Source organism: Gorilla gorilla, chromosome 5 (assembly GCF_029281585.2).
Source record: "Gorilla gorilla gorilla isolate KB3781 chromosome 5, NHGRI_mGorGor1-v2.1_pri, whole genome shotgun sequence".
Lineage (NCBI taxonomy): Eukaryota > Metazoa > Chordata > Mammalia > Primates > Hominidae > Gorilla > Gorilla gorilla.
In genome coordinates this window covers 26179951-26203733 of record NC_073229.2, presented here as the reverse complement: position 1 = coordinate 26203733, position 23783 = coordinate 26179951, and the positions used below count along the sequence as shown (strand labels likewise).

General features: G+C 37.0%; 1 long non-coding RNA gene across 1 annotated transcript in view; it reads right to left on the bottom strand.

The window, feature by feature from the left end:
- LOC101127982 (uncharacterized) overlaps positions 1 to 23783 on the bottom strand; it is a 341199-nt gene that overhangs the window by 202419 nt on the left and 114997 nt on the right. Inside the window, exon 3 of the long non-coding RNA XR_002006576.2 lies at positions 15699 to 15757. This is a non-coding gene — a long non-coding RNA (uncharacterized lncRNA). The remainder of the gene's footprint in view (positions 1 to 15698; positions 15758 to 23783) is intronic.

Genomic DNA, 23783 nt, shown 5'->3' with positions numbered 1-23783 from the left:
TTTTAAAAATTAGCCAGGCATGGGAACATGTGCCTATAGTCCCAGCTACTCAGAAGAATGAGGCAGGAGGATTTATTGAGCCCAGGAGTTTAAGACTGCAGCGAACTATGTTTGTGCCACTGCACAACAGCCTGGGTGACAAAACAAGACCCTGTCTGTAAAATAATAAAAAATTTAAAAAGAAGGTGGTATATAGTCTGAATGTGTGTGTCCTTCTAAAATTCCTATGTTGAAATCCTAATCCCAAAGTGATGGTATTAGGAGGTGGGGCCTTTGGGAGGTGACTAGGCAATAAGGGATCTGTCTTTAGAATGAAATTACTGCCTTTATTGAAAAAAAACAAAAACGGAGAGCTAGCTTGTTTCTTCTACCATGTGTGGACACAAGTAGAAGATGTCATCTATGAGCTAGGCCCTCACCAAACACAAAATCTGCTGGCCTTGATCTTGGACTTCCCAGACTCCTGTTGTTTATAAGCTACCCAGTCTATGGTATTTTGTTATAGCAGCCCAAACAGACTAGGACAGAAGGATAATTCAGTCTTGTTATGCTCCTTAAGGATTAAAGAATTGCATGAATACATACATATTTTAAAATAGTTAATGGCAGCTCCACTCATAATTCACTATTAAATTCACCTAAAACTCCCTGAATATATATAATCAACAACACAATGTATTTCCCATTATTTCCCATGTGAAACGCTTATTGATGACATCATTAGAAGCAGATCTTATCTGTAAGTCTGATCCAATAGAAAAATATTAATGAATTGTTCTTAACAAGGACCTAATGCCTTGAAACTGTATCACGTCCACCAATATGGTACGATGTTCCAAAAAATTTACATGGGGTTGAAATTTTCTTTCATTTGTAGCTTTTGGCTAAGGCATGGATGAAGAGAAGAAAGAATTCTTCAGAGTGAAGCAACAGGAGTATAAATGATCATCTGTTACTATTCCTTTTTAACCTATATTGTGAAGAAAGAAAGAAAGAAAGAATGAAAGAGAAAGGGAAGGAAGGAAGGAAAAAAGGAAGGAAGGAAGGGAAAAAGGAAGGAGGGAAGGAAAGAATGAAGGAAGACGGAAGGAAGGAAGGAGGGAGGGAGGGAGAAAGAGAAAGAGAAAGGGAGGAGTCAAAATTTTAAAAAATCCAACAACTTGAGCTTTAAATATACTTAAAAACTGGAATCATTAATCTATCTTGAGCTACAATATTTAGAAAGTTTTATCTGAAAAATAAAGAAAAGAGTGAAGAATACTACAGAATTCTGACTGCTTGAACTCCATTTTTATTTTTCACAAATCCATGTCTGGACTGGCTACTTTTAAAACTACTTTCACATAATTGACCTTGAAACTTTGCCTCTGGGGGAATCACAGGTCAATGTGTTGAAGGAAAGTAATGAAGTTAAAGGTAGAAAGTGAATGTAGATGATACCAATGCAAATTTTTCTGACTCATCAAATTTTTTAAAATTCAGCAATATTAACTTACGATCTACGGATGAGCTATTTTACTTTTCACCCATTCACAGTGACTTTGAAAGGCAAAATTAACTAGATTTGAAAAGCTCTCAATTACTAAAGGTATGTTCCATTTGATGCATGTGATCTCTGTGACCCACTCCCTATTCGTACCCCCTCCCCTTTTGAAACCCCTAATAAAACTTGCTGGTTTTGCGGCTGTGGTGGGCATCACAGAACCTGCCGACATGTGATATCACCCCCGGAGACCCAGCTGTAAAATTTCTCTCTTTTGTACTCTTTCTGTTTATTTCTCAGACCGGCCGACACTTAGGGAAAACAGAAAAGAACCTATGTTGAAATATTGGGGACTGGTTCCCCCAATAAACTTATTTGATGGTAATTCTAACATGTTTGGTCAACCTTTTCTATTAAGCTGTGCTGAACAATACCCACTTAGGCAACGGTCTCCCGCCACCTCATTCCAATCTGCAGTGATGTCTCCAGATTTGTGATAACAGCAATAACACAAAACAGGCTTTCCACTGTTGTGAGTAAACAGCAGAATTCATGAAGAAGCAAACTGTTTACCCATGTGAGGTGAATGAGCTTTTCCAGAAGAGCAGGATTTAGTGCCCTCAAGGAGGCAATTTATTAAACGGAGCTAGAAATGTGTGCTCATTTTGCTGGTCTGAATAGAGCAAAGGCATCATCATTAAATAGTTACTTTAGGGCACCAAGATTTCTGTATCAGGTATTATGTAAACTTTATTTGTACGTGCACCCAGTCCTCCCAACCAGGAACAGCAACATGACAATACCTACTAGGCCATTCTGCAGGATAGTCATGTATTTATAGTGAGAGAGGAACAAAGGCCTATTCTAGAAGTCAGGACACCTTTGTTTGTGTGACCTACTGTGGGCAAAACACATAACAGTTCATTCATCTGTAAACATGGCGGTTAAACAAGATGGTCTCTAAAATCCCCTTCAATTCTAAAATAAAATTATTGATTCATTTTCCTCTCAATGTGTTAATTTATGTCTTCCAAGTTGTATTAAAAACACTTTTATTTCAGTAATGCCTCTTCCCTATTCAGCCTAAATATATGCATAATTACCTTGAACCGAAACAAGATTTTTAGTGTAATATTCTCTTTCCTGTCTCTCCAAAGCATATGGAGAAACCAAAGCAATGCAAAAGTTGTTCTATGGCTGTGGCAAAAATCACTGAAAAAATAATTTCCATGCCCAAATAACAAGAGTTGAAGCCAGTTATCTCATATCTCACCTCCTCTATTTTCCGTCCCCAAAATAGATGATTACTTGCTTATTTTGCAAAGCAGGTGTTACAAAGTTTCCTGGACATTGGGAAAAAAAAACCCAGAGATGCAAAGCAAAACCTGATTATCTGTTTTTAAAAATGCGTAAATCTATTTTGGGAACTTGATGGACTCAGCCATCAGGTGTTTTGGAGAAAAAAAAAAATGAGAGGAAGGCCTGGAACTATAGTCAAGTCAGACTGACTTCAGATAAAATCCAACGTGAAAAATTTTAAACTATTATTGGAAAAATAAAGGAGCTATGTTTATGTGATTAGCTTCCATAAGTCCCTAGTGTTGTACGTCAGAATTCAGGATTCAGCCGCTTAGAATTCTATACCCTCTAATCCTACGTAAAAGTCATCTATGAACGTCTATGTCACATACGCACTCCAAAAATATTAATTCATTGATTTCATTTTGTTTAGATAAAATTTTCAAAAAGACAAGGAATTATTATGCTTCACTCTTTGGGCATGTACACAAGCACCCCAAACACAGCTAAGCTAGTACTTCTTTGAATATAAAAGATCTGCATTACTCCTCTTTGTTTCCAAGAACCTAACACTATGTGCAATAGACGATTTACAAAAATGCATTGCATGCAGAAGAATAAAGTATTTGATGTGCAGTTTTTTTTAAGGCAGAGCAAGAAATGAACACTAAGAAATATAAAATATTTTTAATTTACTCGGTAGTCACTGGTGCCAGGCACTTTGCACATTTTACCTTTAATTCTTAAAATTACCCGCTGAGGCATTATCACCTCCATTTCCCAGAAGAGGACATTTCCAAGAGGTGAAGCAAATTGCCCACCATTATATCGCTAAGAATCGGTAGCTTGGTCTCAAGCCCTGTCTGGCTGGCAGCAATGCCTGTGCTCTCTGTTGCAGCCCAATTTCTCTTCTTAGTCACTGCTCAACCATAAGCTGTCCAACTTACATGTAATTTTATGAATACTGTTATAGAAAAGCATGGAGAAAACTGTGTTTTTGCTTCAGGGCTAGCTAATATCTTCCAACCAAATCTCCAACTAATAATCAGTTTGTCTCATGCCTGGGTTGTTTTGTTCTGTTTTACTAAAATGTCTTTAAAATCTTTTCTGTCAGAGGAAAAGCTTGTCTGAGAAGATAGACATATAAAAGTACCAAAATATCAAATAAAAGGGCCATTAAATGTTCCACAGGTGACCTCTAAGCTACCCAGAGGAACAACGGAGGGAAGACGGAGGTTGGGAGAAAGGAAGGACAACTGTCATAGTCTTCCTAATTTAAGTAAGTCCTCAAAACTCAGCTCCTGAACCAGAGGCCTAATCACTGGAGGTCAGTAGACATATAAGTTTCCATCTTAATTAATTATTTGCCTGTAAGACAAGGCCTTGTGGCAGCCTGGGCTTCTCCCTCAGACTGGTGAGCTGGTGAAGGAGGTCACAGTAGTGACCAAGACCTCTCAGACTATGAGTTGATGATGCTAGGCCCCACCTTGTCCCACATTTCAAATGTTTGTGTTGCCAAAGCTGAAGAATCAGGTTAGAGCTCCAGGGCTGGCTCCATACCCAGCAAGCAGCATGCGGAGCGTAGCAGCTGTGGCCTTTGACCAGAGTTCAATCTTTTTACTCTATGTTCTTAAAACTCTTGTCATCAGGAATGGGGCCTGCTCATTGGAAATGTGGCCTGACTCTTATCGGCTGTACATCCTCCCAAAGGTTAGCGACTTTATCACAATACTTTGGCCATTCACTCCGAAGCAAGCCATATACTGGAATTTCTCATTTGCTCCAATTCTTCATTCATGACACCAGAAACTAACATTTAACTTCTTAAAAATAGTACTTAGAAAATATAAACATCCTTATTACTTGATCTTCTTTCTTCAGCTTCCAAGAGGAGATGATCATAAGTGAAATATGACTAATTTTTAACAATTCACTAAGCTTAAGTTTTATATTTATAGCTGCTCTGCATACAGATGTATAACAAATGTCATATCCAAATTTGTCATAAATATATAATTAAGACATTTTCCAAGGATTGTGCAAACTGTTCTACACAAATTACCTCACAGCAAACCTAGGAGATAGTAATGGGGGAAAAAGAAGGCTGGGAGAGGTAAGCATGTCCAAAGTTGTGGAGCTATTTAAACAAACTTTACAAATATTCATAACTAAGTAGATCACTCTCATATCCATTGAGACAAATTAATTGTATCTTCTGAAGTGGCAAGAACTTATCTGAATCATTATTTTTGCTCTGATAATATACTCATCTATATGATAGCCATTTATTGTACGTGTCCAATTATACAGTCAAAGGTTTAAGGCTGTAGATTCTAATGAAAACTATGAAGTATTTCCCCAGAAAAAAAAAAAAAGGCCATCCATGCATCTGCCACAGTTGTTCCCACAATTTCAGGGCACTGGAAGGGCTTCTGCAGCTTGTCTGCAGGCTTGAAGACCCGTGCACTTTAGAGGATCACGAGCCCAGACTTAGAACACCTCCCACACTGTCTTACACTACTTCCTCTCTTTCGCAGGCTTTTGCCTTCCTCACTTTTGGTGCTGGAGAAAAAGGCTAATGCTGAAAAAGGAAGACATTTGCTCTAAGTGTCTTTAAACTTTGAAACCTTTACAGTCTATGAGGCTATAAATACAGTTTACCAGGAAGCTTGTTTTTCCTTTTTATTATCATATTCTTTAAAATATAAAACCCAGAAAAGACATAACTGTAACGTGCACTCTCTGAGCTGTGACTTTGGTGAGCACTTGGAGAACAGACATGTCTTTATTGGATTGCCTTTGTCTCACAACACAAAAGGCACTGACAGCTCCAGGAAATCCAGATATGTCTGCGTAGGGTGTTTCATGCTGTAGATATTTAAGGAGGTGTGAAAGTGGACATTAGCACTCTTTTTGGAAGGAAAAGACTCTTCTTGCTTGAACACCACTAACATTTAAACATAACTTAGCAGACCAAAATTCAAGGCTATTTAAAATATGTTCCCTTGGTAAGATCTAAAGTTCAGTTGTAAATTTTTAATCTCGGTATGAAATTCACATGTTATCTCACTTTATGCTCCCTCCTAAAATGCTTTAAATTCGAAACATTCTATTTCTTTCTGGGATATGTAGCAGAAATATCTTAAATCTAATCCTCTGTCCCATCCTTTGTGTCATATTTTGGGACTTTATAATATCTTGCCTGGGTTTTTTTAGGATAGCTTCCTGTCTCATAACTCCCTGACCAAGTCAGAGGGTATTGACAGACATTAGCTATTTCCCTAATTATTAAATTTGATCATGTCAACCACTTGCTTTAAAATTCCTTTTGGTTCCTATTCCTTCCAGATTTAGACCCAAATTTCTTATTTTAGCTCTCAAGGCCCTTCCAATCTATTTCTGGCCTATTATCCCATTGGTAACTCTATCTAAACTCCTCTCCACTTCCATTAAGCCACCAATATGCCTCTAAATTCATTCCAGTTATACTAAAGTCCTCATCATTTTTAAGCACATCAAGATCTGCTATAAAAGATATGGAATCAGCCGGGTGCAATGGCTCAGGCCTGTAATACCCAGCACTTCGGGAGGCCGAGGGGGGCAGATCATGAGGTCAATATATCGAGACCATCCTGGCCAACATGGTGAAACCCTGTAGCTACTAAAAATACAAAAATTAGCCAAGTGCGGTGGTGTGTGCCTATAGTCCCAGCTACTCAGGAGGCTGAGGCAGGAGAATTGCTTGAATACAGAAGGCAGAGGTTGCAGTGAGCCGAGATCACACCACTGCACTCCACCCTGACGACAGAGTAAGACTTCATCTCAAAAAAAAAAAAAAAAAAAAGATATGGAATTAACCTAGATGTCCACCAATGATAGGCTAGATAAAGCAAATGTAGTACATGTACACCATGGAAAACTACACAGCTATGAAAAAGAATGAGATCAAGTTCTTTGCTGCAACACGAATGGAGATGGAGGCCACTATTCTAAGCGAATGAATACAGGAACAGTAAGCCAAATACCACATGTTCTAACTTATAAGTGGTAGCTAAACATTGAATACACATGGACACAAAGAAGGGAACAACAGAGACCTGGGCCTACTTGAGGGTAGAGGGAGGAAGGACAATGAGGACCGAAAAGCTACCTATTGGGTACTATGCTTATTACCTGGGTGACAAAATAATATGTACACCAAACCCCCACAACACACTATTTACCTATATAATGAACCTGCACATGTACTCTTGAACCTAAAATAAAACTTAAACATTTTTTAAATTTAAAAAATAAATAAAGAGTTGCCATAATAAGAAGCATGCTGTCTCTCCTGGGATGTTCTTTCTCACCTTCATCAACTAAAGCTGCCTACTCATCTTTTAAGACTCAGTTCCAATGTCATCCCTTCTGAGGAGACTTTCATGAACTCCTCATATAGTTAGCCTATCTTTGTGCTCAATCCCATTTTCTTTGTAACTCTGTAAAAGCTAGTATCAGCCAGGTGTGGTGGTTCACGCCTGTAATCTCATTGGGAGGCCGAGCTGGGCAGATCACCTGAAGTCAGGAGTTTGAGACCTGCCTGGCCAACATGGTGAAACCCCGTCTCTAACTAAAAATACAAAAATTAGCCAGGCGTGGTGGCACACGCCTGTAATGCCAGCTACTCAGGAGGCTGAGGCACGAGAATCACTTGAACCCAGGAGGCAGAGGTTGCAGTGAGCCGAGATCACGCCACTGCACTCCAGCCTGGGTGAAAGAGTGAGATTTTGTCTCAAAAAAAAAAAAAAAAAGCTAGTATCATTGAAAGTTTTATGCACGATAATCTGTCTCACCAGGAAGACTATAAGGTCCTCAAAGACAGATGTATATCATCTTTATAGAGCCTGCACCAGGCCAATGATTGACATAGCTTAGAAATTATTTGAATAATCAGTAATATAGTAGAGTGGATGTGAGAATAAATTTTTACTGTATTACTATCAATCCCTAAATTGGATGTAAATAAATTACAGTAGAAAAATTTAGACATTTCTAAATTAATATTGCTAAAATATTTAAATATATGAGAAAGGAAAAAGAGAAAGTTGAATTTATTTGAACCTTGTAGTCTCTAGACAAAGATGAAATATCACATTCTTAATTCCTAGAATTGTTTTCTTATTTAAGAGAGAAAACGACATTTTAGAAAAAGCAGCTTGGAATTTAAGAATCATAGGAACATTCTGGAGTCAATATATACAGGTAAGAAAGGAACTATGATAGTAATTCATTAAAAAAATGAAAAAAGAATAGGACTTCTCTCAAATCTTACAGGAATTTGTCCTTGCTGTTGCTGGATACAATCCTGGAAATGGATATTTATTATGGCCTTTTTTTCCTTCCAAAAGAAAGCAATTTAGTGTAAAAAGTAATGTTGAGTCTATTTGTGCCTGTCCACCTTTAGTTTGCTCCAAGATTTAGCCCCTAAATCAAGGCTCTGCGGCTGGCTTACATATTTCCCCAAGACACGACCTATCCTCAGTAACCCGTAGCTTATTCAAACTGATAAGTCTCTGGGATTCTGAATTTTATGGTGCAAGAGTTTTACAATATTTCTCTGAAAGTAAAAATTAGAGAAGTGTTTTTACAATATACTGGTGTGAAAAAAGTGATCTATCACATTTTAGAAAATGTGATTTTTCTGTCACACTTTAGAAAAAGACTTGAAATACAATGAAAGTTAAGTAGAGTAAAATCTTACAAAAAAAAGCTTTGGTTTCTGCTGTTTCAATTTAATCAAGGCTTGACCTCCTCTCCTTTCTACCACAATTCCACAGGATGCCTTAAGTCTGACCTCTCCATCCTCTTGCATATCCAGGACAACCTCAAATCCCCAGAAAGGCAAATCTCTCTTGCCCTCCTCAATCTCCACCTGCCTATCACTCCCGCTTTCTTTCTCCCCTCCTTCCCCACACCCAACTCAACAGAACCCCACGGCTAGCCCATATGGTGACTTCATGTAGGTCAAGCATAAGACAAAAGACAAGACACTTTATTGTCATGTGCTAGAAACTTTTGCAATAACTATATAAATATTTGATGACTGTGAGATAAATGGTTTCTCCAAAATCGTTCAATCTGCAAAACTACAAGCAGAGCCACACACACACACACACGCGCGCGCACACACACACACACACCCCTATCAGGACCACTGGCTTTACAATATCGATGAATCTGGTGGAATTTCAAAAAAGGAAATTTTTTCCTAGACTTTCCTTAAAAATACAGCGTTCAACTTACTCCATAAAATCCAGGAACATGACTTAGACATCATATGTTTCCTACTATGTCTGGCAGCTGCTGAATGAAAGAAAAGTATACTGTCAGCTCTAGAAAGAGTCTCCTTCCCTTCAGTTAGGAAGTCGGGCAAAGAAGGAAGGAATTAGGCCACTAGGCAGCACCCCTGGTACCTCTTTGGAGATCCCTGGGAGAAAGAGATCTGGCCTGCCTACTTCCAGTAACAAGCATTCATAGTGCAAGCCTTTTTAGAAACCTTCAGGCAAGAGTATTGCTGAAGGTAAGTTCTGTGATCTGGAGAATTTACTGTGAATCCTAGAATAGATCTGGATGAAGACTGGTCACCATGCTCCTCTAAAATTAGACTAAGAATTAGAAGACATTAGGTGAATATATGAGAATATAGCCAGGCTCATGAGAGCGGAGGGATTTCTGAGGTGAAGAATAATGGAAAATATTGTGAAGAAGAAATTACTTATTATTATATTGCTAGCTAGCTAGCTGGATAGATGGACATGTAAACTAAAGGGCAAATTTAGGACTTCATTTAATACTAATGAGATAATGATTACATCTGGTTAATATTAAAAAGTCATACAAATAGATATAAAAAGACTAAAGCACCAAAAAGAGATATAAAAAGTAGCTCATTCATTTATTTATTCATTCAAAACTACTAGAACATCTCCCATGTGGCAAGCACCATCCTAGGTGTTATAAAGACAGCCATGAATAAAGAAAAGTCTATGACATAGATATTCATTCTTCATTGAGAAGACAGAAAATTAAACAAAAAATATATAACATAATGGCTGAAATGTCAGATAATGACAAATGCTATGAAGTACTTTAAATAAATGATCAGGGAAACCTTTGGTTTTTGCAGTTTTATACATAGAAGGGCAATGTAGTCTCTTTATTTTGTAGAATATTGCTCTGGCTCATGTGTGGTAAATGCATTCTAAGAGGGCAGGAGTGAAAACAAGAAGACCTGTTAGATCATGACTACACTACAACAAGTAAAATCTGATGGCTATGGAGCTATGAGAAGTGACTGGATTCTAGATGTTTTTGAAGGTATCACTGATAGGATTTGTTTTTTGATTCTATGTACTATATGATACTAAAAAAAATTCAAAAAATACTTTCAGGATTCTACCCTGAATAACTGGTAAATCACAGTACCAAATATTAAGATTGATCACGTTAAGGGGTGGCAATTTTAGGGGGAAAAAGTTAACATTTGGTTTCAAATATATTAAGTTAATGATGCCTGATTGACATCCAAGTGGAGTTGTTGTATAAGAAATTACATACACAAATCCAGGGGCTAGGTGGAGTTTGATAAAAGAAGATTTGGGATTTTTCAGCAAGGAGATGATATTGAAAGCCAGAGGACACCTAAGATGTCAGCATAGGTGGAGAGGAGGGTCAGAAGACGCTAAGGGTTCTATCTGCTGGCTGGATGTTGGTGCCTTAAAAACTGTCTATTGAATACAACAGTTTTGCCAATTTGGATTGCTAAATGGATGCATAGAATAGAACCCCAGACCCTCTATGGAGTTTTACATGAGCAAGAAACAAACATCTTAACATGTTAAGCCACTTAAACTTGGAGGTTTATCTGATGCTTTAATTGGTGTTATCATAACTAAAATAGAAATTAGTACCAAGAATGGACACTAACAAAAACAAAACCCTAAAATTGGTGGCACTGGCAGGAGATAACTAGGAAACTAATATCAGAGGCTGGAAAAATGAAACCCCAAGTTAAGCAGAGGCAAAATGTTCAGTAACAATGAAGCCCACGATACCTTTGGAGGCAGGCCACTAACCTCCCTAGCCTGTGTCTGTAGCAAAAGATATTGTAAAATAGAATTATGTGAGCATGCATTAGATGTTACTAGCTTTATTTGGCAAGATATTAGAAGAAGAAATGACCACAAGAAAGAATTATCCAAAGTACACATAATAATGAAAGGGAATAAGAAAGCATCCAGAAATTTTAAGCCTCAAAATTTGGGAATGCTTACCTCAAACATTAATAAGTAATTTTTGAGATTGAATAATGAACAGCCTTAAGATATAATTATGTGACAAAATTCAGATTGAACCAGGCCTTCAACCCAAGCCTATGGCCTTGGGGTAGATGTCATTGAGTTGAAAAAAAAATAAATAAATGGTGATGAGAAGAAAAACAGATAATACTACTTTAAGAATTATGTCTAAGAAAGAACTGTGGGTATGGTAGCTGGCATATTCAACTGATTGTAAGCAAAGAGATGTAACTCTATTAGTTGCTTTCTATTTTTAATTTTTTAATTTTTATGGATGCATAATAGTTACACATTTATGGGGTACATGTGATATTTTGATACAAGCATACAACGTATAATGATCAATGCGTAATGGTAATTGAGGGTATTCATCACCAATTACTACAAACATTTGTCATTTCTTTGTGCTGAAAACATCCCACATTTCTTCTTCTAGTTATTTTGAAATGTGTCATAAATTATTTTTAACTATAGTAGCCCTATTGTGCTACCAAACACTAGATGTTATTCCTTCTATCTAACTGTATTTTGTAACTTTATCCCCTTACCCCCACTACCCTTCCCAGCCTCTGGTAGCCACCATTCTATTCACTGCCTCTACGAGATCACTTTGTTTTAGCTCCTACATATAAGTGAGAACATGCAACATTTGTCTTCCTGTGCCTAGAGGAGATGAAAGTCTTATTAATTTTAAAGAAAATTATATTACAAAAACAACCATGAGCTAGGACGTAAAAGCTTTTGGCTGAGCCTTGAAGCAACTCTTAGGCCACTCAACTCATACAGGCAGGAGGCAGGCAGCAAAACCTCTAGAGCCCTCAACTGCCATTGTGGCCACGGCAGATAATAGACAAGCAAAGCTTCCCAGATGGCAGAAGCAGGGGCCCCACAGAACAATGGACGGGAAAATTCCTCCCTGAGAACAGAATCAATTTCTGACCATGGCACTTCTCTCACTGACAAGACTACGTAACAACTGTCCACAGGATTTCATCATTACCATGGACCAGTGACTACTGCATACATTGCAATTTTCTGTTTTCTGCCTAAGGTATTTATTCCAGTTATCCAGTCCTGGTGCCACCACCCATGTGGCTGGAGTAGAGAAGGCAGAAAATTTGCAACTAATCTAGTAATCTAATAAATAATTGGTAACCTTGCATATTAACAGGTTATAGTAAAGTGTGAAATATTTTGCAAAAATATTACATATATATACACACACATATGTACACACATGCAAATATTATGGATAACTCTTAAATATATTTTATCTTTAGCTTACTTCCAACAGACACTCAACAGTTTAACTTTTTAATGCTTTAAGTTATGTCTAATATCAGGAATTTCTGAGACAAGATTCTACAGTATTTTCATGTCATTTTTAGTATAAGACTTTGTAATCAAAGTCTCCATTAAACTGCTCTAGGCAACCTTGCTTGTCTACACCTATTTCATCTTTATCTACCAAAAGTACTTACGCAAGGAACTTCGTGCTGCCACTACCTCTGCATTATGTATTTTTTCAGGTCCCATAATATAGTACAAGAATAAGGAGGCCTGTAGCTACGGAAATAGCCCACTGTGTTAGTTTTACTTCCTCAACATCATACCCAAAGACAAAGATTTGAATTCACGTAGTTTATTTGGAAATTGATCCCAAGAAACACTGGTTAGAAAGTCGGGGAGTGAGGTAAAGATGGGAAGGAAGTCAGGAAAAGCTACTTTGTCAAGCAAGTTGCCCCTCAGGTGACTATAACTTTGTGCCCTGGGAAACCGTAAGATGGACGCTCAACGTGGTGCTCCTCCATGTTGGTTCATCCACTGGGACCCACAGACCTAATCTTCTGGGTCTGTAATTGAGGGCTGCTCTTTGATGGTACTCTTTCCTCCAGTACTCCCAGACTGCTGCAGGCCCCACTGGCCAGAGACACAGTCATCAGCAATTGGAAGTCAAACCGGATTGTACGAAAATGGTAAGGACACCCGTGATGTGGGCAGCATGTGCTCTATCCACCATGCAATTTGTCAGAGAAAGCACTCATAGGTAGAAGCTGCTGAGCCTAAAATATCTGAAACTCTGTCCCATCAGCATTCCTCAGGGTATTCAGGAAACATTATCAGTTAATATTTAGGATTTATTCCCAACACTTTTTACCTTTCAGTATTTAGATGAAAGTTTTCTCACTATTAAGATATTAGCAAACTAATGGCATGCTTTATATCCAGAATGAAACCCAATATTCAGCTTCTAAAACAACTTAAAACAACTTTTTTCTAAGCATAGATGAGGCTGTCATCTCCCTATAGTGCAATCAGTTCTAAATTTGCACCTATAGTATGTGACATTATCCCACTTGTGCATAAATTACATGCATTTCCAAAGGTGCTAGATATTCTTAATTTTCTTTATAGTCCATTTACAAATAGTAATACAACTGGAGGAAGAAGAATATAGTTAAGTTGTATACTGAGTAATATATAATTTAATCATTCTAAAAATTGCCATAGATCAATTTAAGAGCAGATAATGTTCCTGCGAATAACAGAGAACCAATTGCATGTCTTTACATCAATACTGTCTGTTTTAGATTATAAACTCCTACAGGGCAGGGATAATTTTGTTTAAATTTCCTTGACTAAAGGCTTAGTACCATACCATGCACTTAAAAAAAGGCTTTTTTTAAATGTAAGTACTAATATTTTGATCCTAACAATGTTCAAAAAATTCTTGTATGGTTCCATTCCAGTCAACTGTATGGATTTGGCTTTTTTTAAAGTTCTGATATAAGCCGGGCGCGGTGGCTCACACCTGTAATCCTAGCACTTTGGGAGGCCAAGGCGGATGGATCACGTGATGTCAGGAGTTCAAGACCAGCCTGGCCAACATGGCAAAACGTCTCTACTAAAAATACAAAAATTAGCCAGAATGGTGGCAGGCACCTGTAATCCCAGCTACTTGGGAGGCACGAGAATTGCTTGAACCCAGGAGGCAGAGATTGCAGTGAGCTGAGATCATGCCACTGCACTCCAGCCTGAGTGACAGAGTAAGACTCTGTCTCAAAAAAAAAAAAAAAAAAGAAAAAAAAGTTTTTGTATAATCTACATATAGGCTCTGTTGAATATCATGCAAGTTGTTCAGAAGTTGTCTGTAAACTAAATTCTGCCTGAATTATTCTGCCAACCCGTATCCCAGCTTCAATTTAATTTAGGGACCAGCATGCTTTGAACAGAAAAGTTACCCGTGGTGGTTATTCACATTGCTCAGTTTTATCACATCCCCTTCTCATTCAGGCACCTGGTAGAGTTCAACTTTCTGGCTCCCCGAAGCTTGCACAGGGCCCTGAACTAGTTCTGGGTAAGTACAAATGACATAAATTATTTAAGACCAAAATACATAATTGCTGGCTTGAGACTATCCCAAATTCTATTTCCCTCTATCAAAACAATTGGTTATATTCTGAAGAAATGTTTGCTCCATTTCTGAAGTTCTAGAGTGAGGACACATGGAAACACTCCCTACTGATCCATGCCAGAAATTTAGCATGAGTGAGAAGTAGGCCTTTGGGACTGTAAACCACTTAATGTGGGGAGTTGTTTGTTCCTCCAGATCACACTTTTCACCCTAGTCAGCTGCAGGAGGCCAGTCTAAAGAGTCAGTCCATTAGATTTCTTGCCCACTGGCTCCAGATTGGATTATATTATTAGAGAGATCTGGCAGAAGATCAGAGGGAAGGAGGTGAATGAGGGAGGAGTATTTATATTCCCTTAGTTCACAAGTTCCCATTTCCCTCTGCGACGACCGCGGCTCTTCTCAAGGTGGCCCCTCCTTAGGAGCCTCTCTTTCCCGGTAATTCACCCCTTCAAGCATAGGGTTAGAAATAGACCCTGTGTTATTAGCCTTGGATACACTCTATCTCATGGCTCACCTGTTTCCTATCTACACCTTTGTAAGTAGCCCCTTTATTGGATATTCTTTGAATTACTCTATTGGAATGAGCCATCTGTTTCCTGCCATAACACCAACTCATACGTTTTTACAGCCTGTACTGCCTGGTTTACTCATTCTACCAATAAAACATGACATTGTTCACATAACGTTCTTCCTGAACGACTGTGGTTTCCTCTACATGCAACCTTGCCAAAATCAAGCAAGAGGCTGGAGATCTAAATTCCACTATCCTCTCAACAGTATTTATACAATAGAACTCTTTCCCCCAGACAATAATGCCTTTATGTCTGAGAAAGCAATGGCACTCCTAAATTACAATTTGTTGCTCTTCTGTCCAACCCCAGCCTATTTTAAAACTGCAGTACTGATTCTTTCGCATTTTAGGGAACTTTGAGAAAGCAAGGTCTTTGATATTATTCCTTCCTCCTCACATTAGCTCCACGCATCTTCCCCCAGGTTGAGTTTACTTTTGTTTAGTGTGCCGAAAGAAAAATCTTCATAAAAATAATGTTCATAGAGAGTTGATTAGTGATTCCAGATACTGGATCTTGATAGGCCTGACATACCTTCAGTATCTTAATAAAGCAATTCATTTAGCTAGTTAAGAAATGAACAGATCACTTACCTACTTGGAACCCCAGAAAGACTTGTTTCATCTTGCACTTAAGAGTTCAGTGACATCACCTTAAAAAAAAATCATAAAAGGATCTCAAATACATACAATAAAATTTGAAAAAGAGAAACTAGTAAATTACAGATTATCATCTATGAAGTATGTTCAAAAGCACAGTTTAACAAGCCTATATTTAAAATTACTACAAATAAAAGTGATTTTGCCATTAGAGGTAATTTATGTTTTATGTACGTTTGACTTATCAAATTATCTCCTAGAAGTCCAATCCAAGTTTGTTGGAGACAGATAAACATTCTATCTCCCTAAAAATTACTGTTTTGTTTTCCTTTCCTGGATAGTGCTTCTTTATCCTTGATTTCTAACATTTATGTAGCGTTTCACAATTTCAAATCCTTTTCATATACGTTGGTAGTTCTTAGCCTTTTGCAATTTGTGGAGACTTTTAAGGATCTGATGACAATAATGAACATTCTCACCAGAATTTCGTGCATGCAATGTTGGAGGGTTCATTGATGTCCTAAAATCCATCCAGGGTTACTAACTCCAGTAATCCATAGGTTAATCCTCACAACATCTCTACGAGGTAGGTATTGTTATCACTGTTTTTTAATTAAGAAAATTGATCTGCATGGGGTTCAATTACTTGTCCAAATCATGCAGGAGAATTTGGTGTTAAACTGAAGCCTTTTGACATGACAACCATGTTTTTCCTTGTGTCTCATGACAGCCTCCTACTTTTGTTGATGTGAATCGACACCTATATTACACTATTTTATTTAATGAAGGTACAGTCAAAATCTACTAGATAAGAATCCCAAACATACAAAATTTTCTAAATAAATCAGGCTAAAAATCTCATCTGATCTCCAAATCATAGATCTATTTTGCTTTTAGATTCAGTTAAATCTCTAATCTATAGAAGTCATTCACTCAGAAGCATTTCAAGCTTATCCCATGGTGCTATGCAAAATTAAAAGAAAATATCTATTCCCAAAACATAGATGTGGTTCACATTTTAAACAGCTCTCACTTTCTCTGTTTTCCTGTCAGTATCCATGTACATCCAGCTTGGATTCTGGATCCATGGCCATAGTCCCTGCCTGTTCGGTCTTCCTTCATTTACTTCAACTAAATTCTCAGATTTTCTGACCAAGGATACCCAAAGCCTCTATTTTACTATTAGGTCGAGTCATATGAAACTTTAATCAGCTAGAAAGAGTAGAATATTGTCAGTTTAATAACATTTAGTTTTATTTAGCTTTAGTGCCCTGACCTGTTGATGTTCAAGTCTTATGGGGAAAAGAAGAAGAACATGATTCCAAGAAGACCTGGTTCTAATGCACTGTGCCATTTAGCAGGTCAATTGCTTCAAGAGAAACACTTAAACTCTCTGGGTAACAATTCCTCATCTGAAAATGAGGACAATATGGTTCACAATTGTGTCATAAGATTGTGGAGAAGTATTCCACAAGATAATATCACCTGCGAAAGTGCTTCAAAAATTGTTAAAGCACTATACACATTTAGGTTGCTGCTATTATAGTCAGCAAAGATGCCTTCACCAGCGAAAGCAGCATTAATTTTTTTAAAGAGCAGTAGAATCATATGTCCACTAAATTACTCACTGCAAATGTCCAGCCATCACTAGTACCCCTCACAGGTTGGTGCTGGTTTATTTATATATATTTATTTACATCACATTGTGATGACTTGCTTGGTCAGCTTTATAGAAGAGCTGATGACCTGGTTCCTACATTGAACATAAGCCAGCAGATGAGTCACTTAAGAGACACAGAGAAATTGCATGATGTAATTATCTGCCCACTGAAATCACATAATGAATTTACTATCTGGTATTAAATTACCACTTTGCCATAAATAACACCAACCTAATGGTCTTAAAAAAATAACTGAAATAAAGAAGGGAAAGTTATTTGTAAATAGTGTATGCGAGATTTTTAAAGATATTGTGGTAAAATTGTGTTTTTTCAGAATTTTAAAAATGCACTAGGGTTTATGTTTAACAACTTTCCTGCCTTCTAAAGGTTGAGTAAACAATATTGCAGTATGACTTTCAACATCAGGGCCAAGCCCTTCAGTAAATAAAGCCAAAATGAATTGTATCATTGACTACAAAATGTGCACGGCAAATATAAACCATGAGTAAAAATCAAGTGGAGGCATCAAAGACCTTTCAGCAACTGTTTTCTAGGCTTGTAAAATTCAGCTGGAGAAATTGGTACAGAATAAGTTTACAAAATAATGAATTTCCTACTATGTTATAGATCTTGAAGAAAAAATCAAAATAAAATGCAATTCCTCAAAAAGGCCAGTTTTTTATGATTTGACACCTAACTTATGACCCTAAAACCAACAATAACTGCTGTCACTTCAATAGCCTTTGTAAACATTTCATGGTCAGGTTCTCTTAGGATGCAAATCTGTAACAATTAAAAAGTTTATGAATAAAACAACTCAGGACATAAATCTCAGGTTTCAAACGTGTACAAATAATTTTTACTTTATCTTTTTTTACAATTCATTTCTGTCTTGAGCCTCCATTCTATTCAGTAGCCAAATTTAGGGTTAATCAGTCAGTGCAGTATTTCCTCAGTCTGTGACTAGCTTGACGATGTTGTCTACTCACTCATTATCCAAGGGCTGTCACCTTAGTTTCAAGGAGTCTATGCGGTGCCACTGAGGTGCCATCCTCAGTGAGAATGGGAGGATGTCATCTTCTCTCCCCATGATCAGATGATAAGGCATTCACATTTTTCCTGTTTCTGGCCGTTGGTATCTAACCATATCGCCATGTGCCCACTCTCATTGGGTCTTAGATCATTGCTTCATGGAAGTCACTTTGCATCTTTTAAGACTCTGCTATGAGGCCCCTTCATGTCCACTATCTCTCTCTCTCCTCTATTTATGTGCCTCTGTAAGGAGGAAGTGGAGGAGAAGAATAAAATGTACAATGCAATATGTTGGTAGATAGAGTTTAGAAAGGACTTCTTCCCTATATAGAGGATAAACCTAATGGTTCTCTCTGCTTTTCTCATACTGGTCATCCCAAGCTTTACCCACTTGAGTATGGGCTTTGGATTCAGAGAGTGCATTCAATCCCAAAGTCCACCACTTTGGAAAAGTTTCTACTTTTACCTTGGATACCTCATCTACAAAATAAGTATAATAGTATCTCCCTTATAGGGTTGTTGCAAAGATTAAAGGAGATAATAAATGTAAAAATAATTAGAGCATTGTATGATGTATAATAATCATTCAATAAATGATATCTATTCTCATCATTATCTCTCCTCTCTCCATGTGGTCCTCCAGCTTCTCCTACTCATAGCAATGCATCAACTTATATGACTCCAGTCAAAAGACAGCAGGGTCAACCCTGAGTTTATTAATAAAAGTAGAACACAATGTTGGATAGGAGAAGACATTTTTACAAGATCCCAAGTGTTGGTCTCAACCCTTGCATACATGAGTGTGTGGCATTCCTTACCACTGTAGAAAATGTCCCCACATGCCTAAAATATATAATTCTAATGTAGGCATAGAGAGTTACTATTTGAATCCAGTCATTAATACCTATTTAATGTTATAATCACCAACCACAGTTGGCTATTTTAAGTAAGGAAGGAGATCAGTATGAATTCTGTCAGCTTTCATCTGTTTCTTTTCCTGAAAGTATCCAATTTTAAATCCAAATAACCAGTTCTTCCAAAGTATTTACAGTGAAAAAGCACCAAAGATTAAATCAATCCAGAATCACCTCATGAGTAACTAGCCCGGTAAGTTAATTACAGGATTCTTTGTTGCTCTTTTTTATTGTGGGTAAGAGTTCTTGATGCAGTATTTTTGGTTAATTGAAGATTTTCTTTAAAACTATGCAAGACAGCCAGCAAATAGTGCATTTATGTATGTAATAGAAATGGTTGTAATATATCATTAAGACACTCCAGGGCATGTTTTATTGGTTCATTAATACAGTGCATGCCTTAGGTGTATTCAACCACTCGGGCCCTATATTAATGGACCAATAAAATGTACCCTGGAGTGCCTTAATGCTACCCTAATATGGCTAAGTTTAAATTAATTTTTTCAGGCTTATCTTTTTAAAAATTATTTTTTCCCACTTGGGAAGATAGATTCCTTTACAGGGGGGAAAAAGTTCATGGTAACAGAATAAGAAGAAGCAGGATAATAAAAATCTTTTGGTTTTATCAGTTTTCTAAAATGGCTCATCCTTTCATATGGTTCCATTTCTAATCTCCTGCATTCCATTCCCAGGGTCTTCTCATATCTTTCATAGAAATCAATAATCTTTTGGCTAGGAGCAGGAAACTAATAACTATTTCTTTTTGGAACTAGGAGATCAAGAACCAGCAAATGTCATGTCTACCCATAAAAGCCCTGTTACCTTTCAATCTTTCACTGGGTCAGAACAAATACTTACCTTGCTTTTTCATCTACCTCCTAGCTTCTGTAATGAAGGAATGATGATGCTTCCTCTTAAAAGGAAAACAATTATTTCACCCTTCTCTTTCTGCTTATCATCCACATTATACTCCCTCACACAGCTTTTTAGAAATTCTTGGATTCTACGTTGGGTTATTTAGGAATCCACTTGATAACAGAAATTTGAGGAAATCTGAGGAAGGTATAAAAGTGTTTAACCCAGCTCCAAACTGAGTTAAAAATCTTAGCCTTACTGTGGACTTACTGGGTGGTATCGGTCTAAAAGTTTCCAGTTCCTCCTCAGCAAAAGGATAATAATGTCTGTCTTACAGGCAGAGCATGAATACTAAATAAGATAATGCATGCAAAACACGAGGTATAAAGCCTGGCACATTGAGACCATGGGGTGTTAGTGGTAGTTTTTGTTATTAACTTTTGAAATGCCACTGAAGAAATGAGGATGGATGACAACAGTTAAACAGTTTGGACTTCCCCAAGAAATGCTGACAATTTAGCCATCTAGAGTATACAAAGTAGATGCCCCTTCTCACCCTCCTCCTTTTTTTTTTCTATTACCACTAAAGCACAAGACCTTTAAGGGGTGCCTAAGAAACAGAGTATAGACTAGGGCTTCCTAATTTCTTTACCAATGGTTTAATTTTTCTTAAGACTGTAGTCATGTAGAGATGTTTATCACTACTGATGTCATGAATGTCATAAATAAGTACTACAATGCGGAAAAACACCATTCTTGACTAGAACTACAGTCTCTGTCTTCAAAGAGGTTATCTTTTAGTTGAAACAGCCAAATATATGAAGAAGTTTAAGTAACAATACAAGATAGATTCTATGTGCCACAGGAGTTTTTTATTCAACTTTAAAAATAATGGAAGAGGGTCCTGTGAAAAAGATTAATCACAAAAGGAGTCAACCAAGATGCAGGATCTACACAGCACCCTTAGTTTATTGAGGAAAGGGGTAAATTTTGAACTGGGCATGATGAACTGAAAAGAGAGATGTAGAAGTAATTCACATTGGGGAATGGGGCCAAAAATAATGTAATTTTACCAGCGAGCTTTTGATGAACAATATTTGGGTCAGAAGAATCTTGGAGAGCACTAGTGGGAGATGCATTTGGGCTATTCCACCTTTCAGGTCATAGAAAACGAATACAGGCATTTTGGTCGGGAGGTGACATAAAATAAAAGCAGTATTTTAAAAATATGTTAATTACTGTGATGCCTAGCATGAACTGGAAGGAGGTGAGATGGTATCAGAGAGATCAGTTGAAAGAGGATTACCATATTCCATATTTGAAGTCGTTGGATCCTAAATAAGAAAAACATGAAATAAAATAGAAGAAGAAAGTTCAACAAAAGTTGATAAATATTTGATTGTAAATATGCAAGGGAGAGGAAAGAGAAAGCAAACAAGAAAACCAAAAAGTTGAAGAAATGGGAAAATTATATAACTATTTGCTCCATTTAATTTGCTTAGCATAGAAAAAATAATTTTTCAATATGAGCCTCACATGTTCCTAGAATAAAAAAGACTGAGAAAGTAAAAGCACTATTATTATTAAAAAATACAGTTAAAAAGTAAATAGCTCAACAAAGGTGGGTCAGTTGCATGTATTAATTTAATGTATGTAGAAAAGTACACTTTGTCAATCATCATAGCACAAAATATAGCAACTCTGAAAAATCTCATTTCTTTCATTTTGCCGAAATGATTTTCTTCATCGGAACCCTGACTTCTTCTTTCCACTTACTTAAATAATATTTATTTTTCAAGGCCCATCTTCTCTAAGAAACTTTCCTTGACTGCTCAAACACACATTGAGCACCCTTCCTTCCTTGAACTCCTAGAGCCTTTGCTGAATTAGCCACTTAATTTAGCACTAAATTATGCATGGCAGCAGCACACAAGTTCAGCATAATTATAAGAGAAAGAGGCAACAGTAGGGAATAGAGCTCACATTTCACAAAGTTTACCACACCTACTCCCATTTCTCCAAAAAGAGGAATTCTATATACAGTTGGAAGAATGGTTGCATCATTGCAATGTGTATATCTACTCTCAGGATAATTGCATTATAAAATACTACATCTCCATTTAGTGATTCAAGTAAAACATGAATTCATTAGATCAAAGTTGCATCTCATTATACCCAGAGATTTACATGTTTGAGAGATAGGAAGGGTGCCTTTTATTAATTTTTTTGCCCAATTTGCACAAAAGAAAATTACCATAAATATGTGATGATTTACTGGGAAATTTCAATAATTATGTGAACCCTTTAAGAAACTATATACTTTAATTTTCCAAATATCTGCCCCAACTCAAGGATGGTATAGCCAAGGCTGTCCCAGCGATGACTGCCAGGGCCATGTCTTCCAAGGAGCCATAGCAGGGTGAGATGGAGCATTTGGGGAAGAGGGGTCTGCCCATTAGAGGTCATACAAAGTAAGAAAATCCAGAAAGTCAAGAGAAGCCAAAATCCGTTAAGGAAAGCAATGAATAAAAGCTAGAGAGAATAGTATTTGGAACTAGAAGCCAAACAGCCAGCGGCATATCAAAGCTGGGGTATATTGCCAAGAGTCAGAGCTGAGATTAGTGAGAAAAACACCCAGTGATAGCCTATCAGTCCTAGTGTTGCAAATTTAAAGCAATTGCTTAAAAATAGCTTTGGAACATTTGAGACTAGATTTAATCATACTGAGTTAAAGACATTGTTCTCATTTATCTTGACACCCTTTTGTTTTTGCATTTATTTCTACTATCTTTTGTGTGTCTAGACTCTAGACACAGTCTCAAAGATGACTGTTAATTTCAATAATTTGCCCCAAATTCAAATTTAAAGTTTTAGAGTCACTATATTGTCTCTTTACTATGTACATTCATTTTTTAACTCTCTATACAAATTTTAAAAACTACACATTATCCATAAACCTTGAAGCTGACAATACATTTTCATGATCATTGCACAATGATATCATAGGGAAACAATGTCTTTCTTAATTTAAAACCAAATAGGAAGACAGAAATTTTATAGATTTCCAGTCACATGGCTCAAATTTCATCATCAAATAAGAATCTTTAAGTAGATTTCAGTTTTGTCAATAACTATTCAAGGTCATATTTTAGAATCTGAAATTCTCCCCTCGCCCCCCATTATCTCTGTAATTTAGGCTCAAAAACTGGATTTATTACAGATGGTCTTCTACACTACCATGGAAATAATTGCACCAGCCTTTCTGGAAGGCAATTTGGCTATGCATACTAAAAGCTTGCAAATACCCTTATCTCTCTATCAGAGAGATCCTGTCTGTGCTGTGTAAATTTTTCCTAAGGAAACAATCATGGATGTTGAAAATATTTGTCTATAAGGAGATGTCCATCACATCATTGGTAATTCTAGCTTTTTTAAAAAATCCAAAGGTACAAAATAAGAGTGTGGCTAAGTAAACTATAAAAAATCTGTGTAATGAAAGTAATTAACCACAAAAAAAATGTTGCGGAAAAACATTTAATAAATATAGAATGATGCATTACTAAGTATATGAAAAAATCATCTCACAGTCTGATCCTCACATAGCATTTAACATCTGA